Genomic DNA, 16261 nt, shown 5'->3' on the forward strand with positions numbered 1-16261 from the left:
CGTCTGGTGTGAACCCACAGTAAGGTTCATGCCGAATTAGAGATTGATGTAGATTGCACCATGATTTCAACAATGATGGTGTACATTGCAAGAACAAAGGAAATTTAATCTTGGAGAATGTAATACAAAGTTTAATATATTGAGACTGCTGACATTTGATTGTATAGTTTGGTTTAGCAGGCACTGAGATCTCTTAAACCCTAGGGTACAGACAAGGCTTAGCTTAAGGCAGGACTATGCCTGGGTTAAATTAGGATATTTAGGTTGCTTTTATAAAAAACATTCCTGATGTGCATCTTGAGACAAAACACTGGCACTGACATATTTTAATATGTTAATTAAAACAGCTCAAACATTCATTTTAGTCTGGGCAAAACTTAAGCCTTGTCTGTGAAACCGGGACACTTGAGATTACTGGGGGGTTTTCTGAGAAGAGAAAGTAGGAAACTTAAGCAAAAGTGTCTCTTAAGTTAATCTAGCGCTGTCTAGACTATAAAAGTGTGATGCATTTGGGAGGATTGTGTTAGGACGTAGCCTGTGTGTTTAATCCTAACCTATAATCCTCTGTTCCTGATGTGAGAGCTAATGTGGCAGGTGCATGCTGTCATGTTTGATCAAAGTATGTGATGTAGGGAGCTGTGGGAATTTAAGCCTGACAAACTGGTTAATTTTTGTAGATGAGCGGCAAAAGGTACAAAAATAACAGTCTGTTTTTCTCTTTTATCCTCATAATTCTAATTTACACTCCACTGGGAGAGTGGATGGTAATCTTATACTAACATACTGTACAGTATAATGTTTTTGTCCTTGCCATGAGCAAAGCTGTACAGAGACACAAACACACATGCTGTAGGACACAGTGGCTGACTCTGTATACAGGCACAATTGAGAGATAAGCAAAACTGATGTTATTACTAGACAAATAAGTACTGAGGAGTGTAGTTACTGATTTTAGCCTCCGAAACACTAAGCATTAGTGAACAGTAGCTGTGAATATGACCTACATTCAGTCTGACCGTGTGAGTAACCAGGAGAGGGCATTTGAGAGGTACACAGGCAAATACAGACTTCCACACACTAGGTATCTTTATACTGCATTGTTCAGTATTCACAGTATCTAAGTTACTATTATTTTCACTGTTTACCATTTGGTTTCAAAATGGTACCTGTAATATAATGCAACAAAAAATTTACTGTACTATAGTTTTAAACGTTTAAGAGTGCATGGTTAAATAATACTTATTATTAATACTAATTGGTATACACAAAATGAAGAGTTTCGTTGCAAAACGAGATAAATCCATTTTTAACATTTTTCTCAAAACATGTTTATTATTATGTTATCATGTTATTATTTTGTTTTATGTTGCTACTTAGCTGTATTTTTTAAGTTATGAAGGTTTAAATCAAAACAAACCAACTGCAGTTGAATTGAAATTAATTGGAATGCACAACCAAAAAACAAGATTTCTGAACAATTAAAAAACGGTGGTTATCTCGTTTTGCAACGAAACTCTTCAAATATCCTTTCCAATTTTTTATAATTTGTTTAAAAAATAATAAAATATATAGATTTTATCATTTTGCAAAAAAATTGTATACCTTATAAAATTTTTTGCTGCTTTAAAGTCCATGTAAACAGGAAGTTGCGATCGACTTCCGTATTGTGCCGTATTTATAGAAAAGTAGGCGTTTCATTCAGAAATGGAACTCGTAGCAGTCTGACAGTTGGAGGGGGCGGGGATAAAGCGTTCTCCGCCCAAGCCTTCTAGCTGACAACATCAGAGAGGGATCGGCACAAGAGGGCAGAAGTACATTTTTAGATTTTGATTAAAGTTTAAAGCACATGAATTTTTATAAAAATAATGACCCACACAGATAAATTATTTATAACGAACACTGCAATACTGCATTAAAATAAGAATTGTTTGTTTATATTTAATGGGCACTTAAAATTTTTAACTATTATTAAATTGACTGTATATGTCATTTCAACTTATTATTTAAATCTTATTTGATAAATTAAAAAAAAAAGTTTTACTAAGTTAATGTGAAACGCATGTTACCACACTGACTTCCTTACTTAGTATTTTTGTCTTGTTTTTAGTACAATACTTCTTAAATCAAGATGCATTGTCTTAAATGAGCAAAATGACCTAAGAAAATAAGTCTAGTTTTTAGACAAAAAATATCAAATTTAAAGGGGCCATGGCATGAAAATCTGACTTTTTCCATGTTTAAGTGTTTTGATTAGGTCCCCAGTGCTTCTATCAATCTAGAAAATGTGTAAAAGATCAACCCAGTAGCTTGGTTTTGGTGAACCATTCTCTGCAAGCACATGAAAAAATAGGTGAAATTTGGCTTTCCTTATGATGTCATAAGGAGATCTTATGAGAATAATACCACCCCTTAATCTGCACTATCCAGCCGGAGCACTGCCATTTAGTGCAGAGAAAAGCACAATTGAGTTTTAATTGCAACAAACCACCATCTTTGTGATCAGTATTTGAATTTCATCAGCTCATTTGCATTTTAAAGGACACGTCCAAAATGGCACATTTTTGCACGCACCTACAAAGTGGCAATTTTCTTATGTTATAATAAATTATTATATGGTGTTTTGAGCTGAAACTTCGCATATGTGCTCTGGGGACACCAAATATTTATTTGACATCTTAAAAAAGTCTTGTGCCATGGCCCCTTTAAGTGAATTTGTGCTTAAAATAAGCAAATATTTCTTAATTTTTTTTTTATTATGTGTTTAAGAAAAAAAAAATGATATTTTTTGCTTGAAAACTAGACTTATTTTGTAAGGTAATTTTGCTCATCAAGAAAATATATACACTGCAAAAAATAATTTTCAAGAAAAAATGATGAGCAAAACGACACAAGAAAATAAGTTTAGTTTTTAGACCAAAAATATCAAATTTAAGTAATTTTGTGCATTAAAAAATCTGCCAATGGGGTAAGCAAAAAGGTCTTGAACATTTCTCTTAAATACTAAATTCAAGAAAAATTAAAGAAACATTTTCCTAAATTGTTTTATGCACAAAATCACTGAAATTTGATATTTATGGTCTAAAAACTAGACTTATTTTCTTGGGTTGTTTTGCTCATCAAGTGATATTTTTACTGAAAACAAGACAAAAACACTAAGTAAGAAAGTCATTTTTGCAGTGCTTATTGATCACATACACACTGAAAAAAATGATTCATTGAATTTAATCAATTTTTTTAAGGTAAGAAGTGGTTGCAATCAATTTATTTAAGCTACATTTAAACAAAAAAGATTAGTAACGTAAAATAAAATATAAAACTTTTGTTTAAATGTAGCTTAAATAAATTGATTGCAACCACTTCTTACCTTAAAAAATTGATTAAATTCAATGAATAATTTTTTTCACTGCAGTTTTACAGTACAGTATCATAGGGTCTTGTTAATGCATGGCCAGACTTTCATCTATCCATCTTGAGTGAACCAACATAAGGATGTTCCTAAATTGCTGACACAGACTGCTGGTCTGCGATCAGGGTGGAGGTCAAACGCAGGGTCAGCTGACTGATGACCCTCCAGAGATTTAGTGCCACTTAAAGTTCAGTTTAAACACAAATAGGAAAAATTATAATCCAGCAATGTTTTTGATAATAAAACCATTTTTCCTAATATTGATATACTTTAAAGCCGTACATAAAATAATTTGCATCGTTACTAAAGGATTAATTTGCACGCATGCACACAGACAACTAATAGCTCATCTATCATTTTAATGCCTGATGCTGAGCATGTGTGTGTATAAGAGAGAAAGACAGGAGATGTTAGGGTCGTATCTCTTTAACAGTGACTTTTGTTTTATTCATTAACCCTAAAAGATGAGTTTTATAGAAGGTCTAACCGAGACGCAACCTCATAAATCACTTCAAGTGTGTGTGTATATGTGTGTGCACACTTACAAAACAAGAGTGTAAAGGGATAAGCAGTAGTGTGTGTGTAATTGATGCCCTCTCTGTCCCGGTACAGCTGTCATGGTGTAGCGTATGTCTGTGAGATGCACCATGATTAATAATTACTGCAGGCACTGCTTGTGCTACACTGTAAAAAAAATCCGTAGAAATTTCAATGTCATTGCAGCTGGGTTGCCGGTAATTTACCGTAGATTTACATTTATGTTATTTACTGGCAAGAGTTTGTTCAAAGTTAAATAAATGTTTAATATTAACAAGTCTTTATCTTTACAGAATAAAACTATACAATAACAGCCTCATGCAAAGCATTCTGGGAATCAGAAATCATCATCAACCTTTTTCTGTTTTTTGCTTCAGATTTTGTTTCCCAGAATGTTTTGCTTGATGCTGTTTTTTTAGTTTTACTCTGTAAAGACAAAGACTTGTAAATGTTTAATGTTTATTTAACTTTGAACAAACTCTTGCCAGTAAATAACATAAATGTAAATCTACGGTAAATTACCGGCAACCCAGCTGCAATTTCTACGGAATTTTTTTACAGTGTACCTTAACCCCTCGCACGCACACACACACACATACACACAAATGCACACAGTGTGTCAATTCAGTTGTCGAGAAATGAGATTAGGAGCATCAAAGTTTGATTTAAGTCATTGATTTCACACTGATTTCAATCTTTGACATGACCTTACCCAGTCGATATTAAGGTTATATTTGCATAATTTTAAGTTAAACATAGCAATTGTACTGGTAAAATCCTGTTATTTTACAGTGAGCTTTGACACAATGTCTGTGTGTGTGTATTGTAGGGGATTAGGTAAGATTTTATTAAAGGCTATTGTGAGTTGGGGCGGGGTGTATAAGACCCCCCCTTCTCCAGATCGTTCTTTGTGTCTACGCACATTTATTCATGCCTCTCGCTCATTGCTTGTTACTCTATAATGTGTGCATGTGAGTGGGTGTCGCCTGCAGGGGACTCGATACAGATCACCTGGAGATTTGATTGGCAGGTCCCTGAGGTGATCATTTTCAGATGGGACACCCCACTGGCCTTCAGAGAGAGTCGTTGAAATTGAAATATGGTAATGCTAGACAAGTCCAGGCCGCCTGCGTAGTGATGCATGGAGACATTTTCCTAGCTGGTTTTAAATCTGTCTTGTGGTCTCTTTTACTTCTGCTGTATTTCTTACTCTCTCATCTTTCTCTTTTTTTGTACAAAATGACAAGTGTCATATTGTCAAGCTTAAAGGACAGACAGAAATAAAGTAGTTTTTTATAACACATGGCCAAAAGTGGTCTCTCTCTCTCTCTCTCTCTCTCTCTCTCTGAGGCCTTAAGGCGGTGCTGTGGATGAAATGTTAGCATTTGATGTTCGCCACAGTCTTTTATTATCCCCGTTCAGACAGCTCAGCAGAGAAGCTAAGGCAGACACTAATGGACCCAATCCTCCATCACGCACCTGAACCTGCTCATTAAAACCCGTGTGAGAAGGACAGATGGAGAGAAGAGTACTGAGTGGAGATAATGAGCTATAGTGGGCGGAGACGAGACTGTTTTCATGTGACTGTATAAAGTGACACCAGACACTTTAAGAGTTTATGATGATGATTATAAGGTTTCTGTGTTAGGTCACAGATTATGTGTGCCTTAGACTTGATGTCATGATACAATAGCAAAATGAAAAGAGGTCAATTATAATGTTTATATAAATTATATTTAATAAATTAAATGTACATAATTATACATAATTTCTTTATATGTGACCCTGGACCACAAAACAGTCGCACGGGTATATTTGTAACAATAGCCAACAATACATTATATGGGTCAAAATAAAAAAAATTAAGCAAAAAATTGTATGTATGTATTAAAGCATACATTGCTATAATATATATACATATATATTTATAATATATTATAATATATTTTATATATATATATTGGGGGTGTAAATCGGACTTCACGATTTGATACAAACTGATGCGATACAGCAAAAAAAAAATTGACGATGCATCAAGCACTTCCTTGATGTGATTACAAATCGATTCCATTAATTTATAGCAAAAATACGCTATTCGTGCGTAGTTGGATGCATTTTGAGTTTACCCGCTTCATTCGTGAAAGCCGCGTGTGAAATTCTAGTCATTCGAGACATTCACACAGAAATTCACATTATGGGAGGGGCTTTTGCGACTCTGCTCTCTTTCTGTAATCACGTCACTACTAGAGCAAGCTCCTGATTGGTTAACGTGGCATGATTTTCCGCCAAAGTTCATTCGCGCGTCAATTTGTGTCTACCGCGCCGTGCTAAACGGCTCATTCACACCGCAAGACCTCAAGACACGCGTAAATGCGTCTTTACATTAACTTAACATTGAAATAATTTGCACCAGATGCTCTATTTGCGTTTGGTGTGAATGCAGCATAACAGTTAAACAAGTGCTGCAGTGGTCTTTTTTCAGGAGATTATCTTTAAAAAACATGTTCTGGGGAGAGGACCCTGCGTTTTGCATGGACTATATTACCTTCAATGCTAAACAGATATATCTACATTGCAAAAAAAATATTGTCAAGAAAAAATCGTATTTTGTCTTGTTTTCAGTAAAATATCTTAACATTTTTACATTTAGATGCTTTTTCTTGATAAGCAAAACGACCTAAGAAAATAATTCTAGTTTTTACACCAAAAATATCAAATTTCTTGAATTTTTCTTGAATTTAGTAAAGATTTTTTTTGCTTACCTCAGTGGCAGATTTTTTTGCTTGTTTCATGCACTAAATCACTGAAATTTGATATTTTTTGGTCTAAAAACTAGACTTATTTTCTTGGGTAGTTTTGCTCATCAAGAAAAAGCATCTTAATATAAGATATTTTTACTGAAAACAAGACAAAAATACTAAAAAAAATTTTCTTGAAAATCATTTTTTTGCAGTCTATCTATCTGTCTATCTATCTATCTATCTATCTATCTATCTATCTATCTATCTATCTATCTATCTATCTATCTATCTATCTATCTATCTATCTATCTATCTATCTATCTATCTATCTATCTATCTATCTATCTATCTATCTATCTATCTATCTCTCTAGAAGATGCCTTTCAATGCATACATTGCTACAACATTTAGAGAGCACCCTGTCTTACATAAGATGGTTGAGAACCTGTGAACAGTTATGTTGGGAAAGAAAACAAGAAAAAACAAACAATTAAACTTTGCTGTTGGCCATATTCCTCCAAATTTGAAACGCATATGAGAATCTGTATTTACTGGTTGTTAAAGGCATGAGCGGTGCCAGATTAACTATTATTTATCATAAGTCAAACCGGAGGTACAAGTTTTGATATTTTACGATGTGAGATAAATGAATGAAAACAGTAATTAAATAGGATCAGAACTGTTTTGGATACCCGTTTGTATTTTTTGCACCCATACTAAATACCCGTTGCTATGTTCCTGTCATTATTATGTGTAAATAACTATTTACATACAGTATAATCATTCTCATGATCACTGCTTGTTTTTCTGGATCCAGAGAGGAGAGTTATAGGAAGTATACAGTATGCATTTGGTCAGGCATTTTTTAGGATTTGATACATACAGTAGCTGTGTAAAGTTTACTACACCACAACCAATTTTCCAAACAACAGCTACAATATTAGTTTTGGTTCTTTTAAACAAATGTGTAGTTAAGTGCACATGGGAGAGGTGTAATGGTCTTTACAAATCTGGTTGAGGTAGGAATCTCAGTCCACTACAATGCTGATCTGATTGAATGAAATGAAGTGTAAATATGCTCACTGGTGTTTGTCTGTTGACTCGATGGCATTAAGTAATGATTGAATATTTTACACGTGAGTGTGTTGCTTGGTTTTCTCATTGAGTTTTATAGATGGAGTCAAACAGACAAATCTTTACACACACGCTTAGGGTGATTACACTGAAGTGGATTTTTGTCTCTCCTCATGCATGAAATTGATTTGTGATACAGAGTGTCGCTTAAATGTAAGAGTTAAAGATCGCATGAGCACACACACACACTCCACTGCACCTACACACGAGAAGTCATGCAGTCAAGTGTATCATCATTGTGATGTTTTTACATATCCTAAATTTAAGAGTTACTTGGGTTTTTTTCTGTGGTTTGCAGTAATAACCAAGTATGTAGGAGTATAAATGACAAGTGTAAAAAAGTGTAAAATAAAAATAGCGTTTTAAGTCCACAACCAACTATATCTGGAATCGGTCTTGACTCGAACTTTCACTGTTTGGTAACAGTCACAACACCAGTAGGGCTGCATTACAACTAATCGCAACTAATCGTTTGCAGAATAATACATCATAAATGTGTGTGTATTAATTTTGTATATATAAACACAGATGCAAGTATATATTTATTAAATTAAAATTTATATTATTTATAAATATGAATACTTACTATTAGGGCTGTCAAAAGGTTAATCGCGATTAATCGCATCCAAAATAAACGTTTGTGTTTACATATCGTGTGTGTGTAATTTTTCTTAAATATATACATGATTGTGTGTGTTTTTATAAATAATAATTATACACAGTACACACACATATGTTATTTAAAAACTATCTTTTGATTTGTATGCGATTAATCACGATGAATCTTTTGACAGCCCTACAATATATACACGTTTTATTTCCCTAAAATTATACATGTTTATTAATATATACATTATTATTAAACACAATACACACATACGTATATGATGTAAATAAAACTTTCATTCTGCAAACGATTAGTTGCGATTAGTTGTTATGCAGCCGTAAAAACCAGTAAGAAGTGTTGTATGAAGAATCTGCCATGTGTTTAAGTAGTCTTAGGATCTCATGTGGGTTGACGTGAACTGTTCCTGCTATGACTTTAATGCGAAGAATCCTCATAAAACCTTTACCCAAATCCAGGATCTTTGCAGTATCACAGAGTAGGCGTGTATGTGCGTTCCTGAATCCATTTGAGTTTAGTAGGCTAGAAAATGCTGATTCGTGACTCAGACTACTGCGTCTTTATCAGAATATTTCATGCGCAAGCTTCCAGTGTATCTGTGTGTCTTAAATAGAGAAAAAATGAACACTGTATGTAGGCCAGAGAGGCAGCGCTGACTCAGATGGAAGAGTAGAGGATGACTTTTTTCATTCAGAGACTAAAAGAAAAAGTGAGAGACAAAAAGTACAAAGAAACAAAAAATAAAAACAAAAGAGTAAAAACTATTAACTATTTTACTTATCTTTACTGTATAACTACTATAACTAAACTAAATGCCATGGAAAATGGTTAAGTGATTACAGAAATGTTATTCATTTTTAAAGTTTTTAAATATAGTTATCTAAAAGTCATGAACATTTCATTAGGTAAATGAGTAAACTGTCTTAAATAAATAAGTCAGAAAATACAATTAAAAACATGCCATTAATATGATTAAGAAACGCTAATGCTCACTTTTTTATTATGAATATGAATACGTACAAATCTGTATGTCTTTAAAGCTGTTAATACGTAAATAATTAACAAATTAGTCATTACGTCGATATTATATGTTTCAGTGTGTGGGTGATTCTCACGAAACCATTGAAACACCACGGCACTAATGATTTTAGCTTTAAAATGTGTAATATAGTAACATTAAAAAGCATCAGAATTAACACAATAATGTGTTCTACCTTGCACAATGTGTGATTTCAACATACGAATTTATAATTGGAAATTTTATCTCATTTTCTGCTGAAATTCTCATTACCGCAATGTGTCCGGCTGTGTTTGAACATGCGTTATGTTGTAATTTAATCAAATTAACACAAAAATATTAAGACAAAAAATAAATGGATGTTTTGCTAGACTACTTTAGATGACAGAAAAAATATTTACTGAATATTCATGTATAATAATAATGAAGAAAAATTAGGAAAATGATGTGTCCATGCCTGATGTTCTCATCCTCCGCAACACTTTTTGAGAACAGTTTAAGCACACATACAGAATTTTAATAAAGTTTGATTTTGAGTGACCAAGCACATGGACCAGTTACTTCAAGATGGCTACCAGGTAAGATCATTTTTTTACAGTTAATTTGAAATATTGTCTTGTCAGAATGCTTACACGACATTTTGATTATCATTACCACAACAGATGCTTATTAAATGTTAATTTAATTAATAGAAGCATAATACTTTGATTTTAAATGCATGTGCAGAATCTCCAAATTATGTTCCTTCAGGTTTGTCATGTCATTTTGAAAATATGGCAGTGTTGATGTTTTCTGACTGTTGCGGTAATGAGATTTTTTAGGACTAATTTTTTAAATTATGTTACAAAAAGTGTTAAATGATAAGTAAAAGTTTTTAAATTAATGGTCCCATTTACTCCAGACTTTGTTTTTCAATGTCTGGTGGGAAAAAAAGTAAATTTAAGCAATTTTTACATTTTCATGCTTGACATTTTTAAAACCAAGTTTTCGTGAGAATCACCCGTGTATGAAAACCATAGACTGTAAAAATATGGATGTAGTGTCCGTAATGTCACCCATAAGTTTGTTAAGAACTTTTTTGAAGCCAATAGTTGGCGAAACCTGCTGTTGCCATCTTGGCAGCGCATCACCGCACATCTCCAAAAACGGGATGTGGATGGACCTAAATTAGGAGGTCTATGGGGATTGACTCCCTTTTGAAGCTAGTCTATAGCGTCCCGTTAATGAATTGCAGTTTAAGTCACTTCCAAGAGATAGAAAGTTGCCCCTCGATGTAAATGTACAGGTATGTGACGTGTGGTACAACCACACTTTACGTACTGTAACACACACACGTATTCTCACGAGATCAAGTTGGAAATGGAGACCATTAGAATAAAGTTTAACCAAAATTATTTTACTAATGATAGCCACATAAAATATAAAAAGATGCTTTTTGACATGTGGAGATTTTGTCTCTCTCACAAATTCAGCCAGGCCAGTGTATACACACACACACACACACACACACACACACACACACACACACTAACACAAGCCTCAATGTCAAATGTTCAGCTTTGGTACGTGTTGTTATTTTTTGTCTGGTGGATCACTTAAAATGTGCATTTTGGTTGTGCATAATATAATGAAAATAAAACAGTATTGATGCAAAGAACAAGTGTCCAGTAGTTTGTCGTATTGGTTATGAACCACAGAGATAAGTGAAAGCTTTGTAGTCTTTGGTTTAGTTTCTTGACCTAAAGACTATTTATGGGGTTAAAGTGGAGTCCCTCTTAAGATTAATCCTGCTGTTAGACATGCAAGCTGAAAGAGAGAAAGAGGGAGGAGAAAGAAAGAGCACACTGTCAAAGATGAAAGATATGGGTTAAGGCTGAAAATATTGTCCTTACCTCTTCAATAAAAAATAACAGCAGTATTGATTTTAAAAATATAGTTCACCCAAAAAGGAAATATCTGTCATCATTTACTCACCCTCATGTTGTTACAAACCTCTATCAATTTATTTGTTCTGTTGTACACAAAGGAAGATATTTAAGCAATGTTTGTAACCAAATCTTTTTTGAGCACCATTGACTTCCATAGTAGTTTTCTTTCCTACTTTGAAAGTCAACGGTGCTCCTGTTTCCTGCTTGATTACAATTCCTTTGTGTTCAGCAAAACCAAAACATTTATACTGATTAGACAGCATGACTATTGCACAGGTGTGCCTTAGGTTGGCCGGAATAAAAGGCCACTCTAAGGCCTAGTCCACACGGACACGGTTATTTTTAAAATCCAGCTAAGACCAGCATAAGCTGGTCTCCCAGCTTGGTTTTAGCTGGTATTGCTGGTGTAGCAAGCTGGTCTAGCTGTGTTTTGGTTACTCTTTAAGCTGGACTAGCTGTGTTTTGGTCACCTTTTAAGCTGGTTTGCCAGGCTGGGAGGACCAGCTTAAACCAGCTACTGCCACCTTAAACCAGCTAAAACCAGCTACCAGCTTATGCTGGTCTTAGCTGTTTTTTTCCAGTAGGAGTATTAAGACAAAATATCAATTTCAAAAAATAAGAATATCTTCAGGAAAAGTTGTCATTGTACTTTTTGTTGACAGTTGGCACATTTAAGCTGATCTCAAGTGAAAACAGTGAGATCTTTGTTGGCAAAATGTGCAGTGTGTCTGTGTATGTGCCAATGTAAATATTACCCCACCTACCCTGGTCATGTGGGACAGGCTGGTGTTAAACAGATGGAGATTAATCTAACAGTAAGTGATGTCATGGCAATGTCAGAGAGACAGCATACACTTGACTGTACAGTAAATATCACGATTCACGATCAAAGTCTTTCCATCATCTATTGTATGTGATTTGAAAGGGCGTCACATAGACATTCAAATGCATGACACTTACTATTGTTCAAAATAACGTTTTAGTATTTAACATTGGTGTGTGACTAATCCTACACTGTTTGTCCTATATACAGACATGAATGTGGCTTGTTGTGCTGTTACATTTCAAACTGATTAGACATATATGATGTTTGCTTAAAGTAGGAAAAGCTGTAGAATTGCATTAAAGGATGGTTACTGAGTCACATCTAGGGACTAGATTATCATAAAGACTTGAAGTTGAGCAATCCCACAGCAGATTGGGTGACTGATGTTTGTCAGTAAAGGAAAGAGGCTTTAGGTCAGGATCACCACTAAGTCTTTCTCTGGTGTCAGCGTTAAGAGCGTGTGAGAGACGCTGTGGGTCATGTTTGCATATGTTCTGAAGGGTCCGGAAGAGAAATTTCAGACTGGCTTGTGAAATGAATTTGTTATTGAGTGGACTTTGAGAGTCAGAGTAAGGTCAGAGCTCTTTGGATGTCTGGAAAATGGCTGAGTGTAATCAAAAAATGTGGTCAGACAGACTGGGATACTGGCTGTGACATTGAACATGAACAGCAGGAGCTTTGAGTCAATACTGTAATTCATTAGACAGTGAAGAGGAGTGTCTTCCCAGCCTAAAAACTCGATTTCACTATGTTTCCATTTAAGGTAAGGGGACATTTTACTGTAATGCATTAGAAAAAATGGCAAAAAAGTTGACTATCAATGTACTTTATGCTGTAAGTCAGAGGTGATGTGTTGGAAATGGCGTATGGTTACTCTATCATGCAACATTTGAAGAGATGATAATGAGTCAAAAGTAAAATAGTAAGATGTGCAAAAATATGAAATACACTGAACAAAATTATAAACGCAACACAATTGTTAAAACTCTTTTCTATATACACAAAAGGCCTATTTTTCTCAAATATTGTTCACAAATCTGTCTTAATCTTCTCCTTAATCCATCCACCTCACAGATCGTGGCATATCAAGATGCTGATTATTGCACAGGTGTGACTTAGGTTGGCCACTATAAAATGCCACTCTAAAATGTTTAGTTTTGGGTATGGGCAGGATCAGAAACCATTTGCCTCATTTATATTTATTTTATATTAACATATAAATGGTTATATTTATATAATTAAATGTTGTGATTAAAATGAGAAATAATGTTTAAATAGTTTGAAAAATTTTAAATATGCACCATTATACCAACATGATCTCACAGAAAGTCATGTTATAGTCACGCAAAATTTTATTAATTAATTTGTGTCTATGGCACGAAATGTAGCTTTTTCGTGCCTTGAGCACGAATGTCTTTTTCGTGACACTCCCACCAATTTCTATAAATAGTTTCTTATGTCCGTGGCACGACTTTGTTTTTTGTGTCATTTTATGTATTGTTTTATCATTTTCCACCGTATCTTTAAGTCATTGTCGCTTGGGGTTAGATTTGGGGTTTGGGTTAAGATGTACTTTTATGTATTGGTTTCTACATGTTTTTCTTCCGCTTTTAAAACTATTCTCGCGTGGAGTTGGGGTTAAGGGGGTCGCACAGCTCAGCGCTGCGCCGCTCCGTTCTAAAAAAATCGAACACATTGATTTCTATGAGTATACGCACACTGGCGACGACAAGTGGCACCTGTCCGCAGCACCCAGCTACACGCACGACAGGGATTTGAGCAACTTTCTGAGTCATAGCTGTCGGTGTGCGTATAGTCATAAAAAACAATGTGTTCGATTTTTTTTTGAATGGCGCGGCGCTGAGATGCGCGTCCGGTGTGCGACCTCCTTAAAAATGTAACAGAAAGTGATTCCCCAACCCCAAGCGACAATGGTAAGAAAATAGGAAAGACAATAAGAAAACAATACATAAAATGAAACGAAAAATAAAGTTGTGCCACAGACACAAGAAACTATTTATAGAAATTTGTGCAAGTGTCACGAAAAAGACATTCATGCTCAATGCACGAAAACAGCTGAATTTCAGTTTGCATAATACACAACAGGATGTTGACCCCAAAAGATAAGCTGCCCCAGGGGGTCATTATGATCCAGACTAAATCTTAGAGGCTGTTTACACTTGGTATTAATATGTGTTTTCATCGATCGGATCACAAGTGGACGAGAGAGACACATTACGTTTACACCTGGTATTTAAATCCGTCTCTTTTGTCCACTTTCGACCGCTTCTGTGCTGAATACTGTGAGGGGGTGGTCTGTGAGACGATGGGCAAGATGAGTTTATATGGACGCAAACTAATATTATGTCGGAGTCCGCTGCCTGTTTAGCAAGTAAACATGATGCAAGTGTTTTGTATGTGTGTATGTAAGAGCTTTCTCTGAATTTTCAGCGCAGTTGATGAAATACGATCGCGCAACTTTCACACTTTCAAAACGAAACTACGGATATCAGCCGCTTAGTTTTATCAACGAATGGCTACAAATAGCGCTGTTCACCGTATGTTCACGCCAGAAGTCAAAAAAGACGTAAAACTTGTGTTTAATACCTCAGATTAGATAAATGGGCGGAGAGAAGGCGGTCACGTGTGGCTGTTCGAACACATTCAACCACATGTGCGTTCCGCAACTCCAAAGCCATCCGATCGAAAGGGGTTTCGACTACCTCTGGATGTGGTTGAAAGTGGTCGAAAGTGGACGAGCTCAAAACTTTTTGAACACTGTTTACACCTGGCATTAACGTCGTCCACTTGTGATCCGATCGACGAAAACGCATGTTAATGCCAAGTGTAAACAGCCTCTTAAGTGTCAAAGGATCATCAATAGATCAATGAAATGAGTTGTCACTTGTAGCTGTGTGTGTGAATCTGATCTTCACATGGGTCATACAGTAGTTCAGAGAGCGCTCTTATATGTTATAGATCAGTGCTGACATCGTGTTATAGTCACATGTGTTCATGGTGTCATCACAGTGATGTCATATTGGCTGTAAGATGACTGAAAGTTCCTCAAAAGTTCCTCTCACACTGAACTTTACCATCATGTGTACTGAAGACAGATCAGTAAATTAATATATATATTAATTTATATATATTTTGTCCCTCATAATAGAATTGGTGTGTGGTTGTACCTTGCGAAAAGGTCTTGATATTGTGTGAATTTGCAGCTTAAAAGGTTTGTGCAGGTTGTGCATGCAATAAAATGAAATAACTGTAAACCTTTAGATTCATGTTCTTATTCTAATAATGTTTCTGGCCTAATGATTTGTTGGCATAAAACAATCGATAATTTTGATCCATGCAAGGTATTGCTGGCTATTGCTACAAATATACCAGAGCTACTTATGACTGGTTTTGTGGTCCTGGGTCACATATGGAACATTTCATAGCCTTACTTTTGCTCAAGGTGAGCTAATATAACACACATGACGAGTCCTGTTTGATAAGCTAACAGTGTAAAACATCTGTAAGTGTATGTGTGTGGTAAAGTTTAAATCGTGACTTAAATGAAGTCACATCCTGCTATTTGTAATTACATCCTTCTGTCTCACGACAAAGACAAGCACATGAACACAATCAAGCTCTCTGTATGAACATCTACCTCACATTGAGAGCAGTAAGGGCATCATATTGCATGGGACAAATAAATAGCCGTAAACAGCAATGCGCTTTTCCAACATCCATCACTTACATAAGATTCGACACATTGCCGCGTTTTGTGTTCAGGATATCTGAGGAACATTCTTGGCCCTTCATTAATAGACAACACAAAGCTGCATTGATTAGAAGGTCTGTGTGAATGAGACGGGCATTAGACACAGACACCCTCTCGGACCTCATCTTCCTCATGGGTTCCAGTAGCCTACACAATGAGGTCCACTGTGGGTCCTCTGCCCCCAGGAAAAGGCGGACACACAGTGACCCACACACATACACAGACGGTCATCAATAGTGAAGTTATGAAGAGTTGTAGGACTGTGCCAGTGATG

General features: G+C 35.3%; 1 protein-coding gene across 3 annotated transcripts in view; it reads left to right on the forward strand.

Annotated features, from left to right (window-relative positions):
- Positions 1-16261, forward strand: part of frmd4a (FERM domain containing 4A) — a 210806-nt gene that overhangs the window by 73138 nt on the left and 121407 nt on the right. The window lies entirely within an intron of this gene.

The sequence above is a fragment of the Misgurnus anguillicaudatus genome, chromosome 15 (assembly GCF_027580225.2).
Source record: "Misgurnus anguillicaudatus chromosome 15, ASM2758022v2, whole genome shotgun sequence".
In the NCBI taxonomy this organism is placed as follows: Eukaryota; Metazoa; Chordata; class Actinopteri; order Cypriniformes; family Cobitidae; genus Misgurnus; species Misgurnus anguillicaudatus.